The sequence below is a fragment of the Penaeus monodon genome, chromosome 29 (assembly GCF_015228065.2).
Source record: "Penaeus monodon isolate SGIC_2016 chromosome 29, NSTDA_Pmon_1, whole genome shotgun sequence".
NCBI classification, from domain to species: domain Eukaryota; kingdom Metazoa; phylum Arthropoda; class Malacostraca; order Decapoda; family Penaeidae; genus Penaeus; species Penaeus monodon.
Genome location: NC_051414.1, coordinates 30480707 through 30481185, shown reverse-complemented (window position 1 = coordinate 30481185; position 479 = coordinate 30480707). Strand labels below are relative to the sequence as shown.

Sequence of the window (479 nt, the reverse complement as noted above, 5' to 3'; positions counted from 1 at the left end):
GCAAAATCCAGAAAAAGAAGTTAGGCTTAATAAACATAAACGCATACGGAGCAACCTTCGTACAGGAGACCAAAGATATATCAAGAGAAATAATGATAAATAAAATAGAAAATATAAAGAGAAAATATACAGATATATAAAGATGCAAAATAGAAAGAAAGAAGGCCTTAGTCAGAACAACATAAATCACAATAAAAGGAGCAACTGATAAGAAACGATAATCAAAGGAAATAGTGATAAGAAAGAGAATAATAAACAAGACGGGACATACAGGGTCCGCAGGCGAGAAAGGGAATGAGGGACTAGCTGGCTGGCTTGAGCATGAAGGCTGGCGAGGAGAGAGAGCAGCAGGAAGGGGCGCCTCGAACACCGACGGGCGGACGAAGGCGGCGACGGAGGCGGGGCAAGGAGCTCTTCGGATCGACGTTCTCCGCCAGGGGAAGAGGAGGAGGCTCTCGTGCTGGCAGGGACTCGGCGCT

At 45.9% G+C, this 479-nt stretch overlaps 1 protein-coding gene across 1 annotated transcript in view; it reads right to left on the bottom strand.

The window, feature by feature from the left end:
* LOC119592142 (ITG-like peptide) overlaps window positions 1–479 on the bottom strand; it is a gene marked incomplete in the record, with an annotated part of 137509 nt that extends 137030 nt beyond the window's left edge. The window contains 1 exon segment of the mRNA XM_037940960.1: window positions 331–479.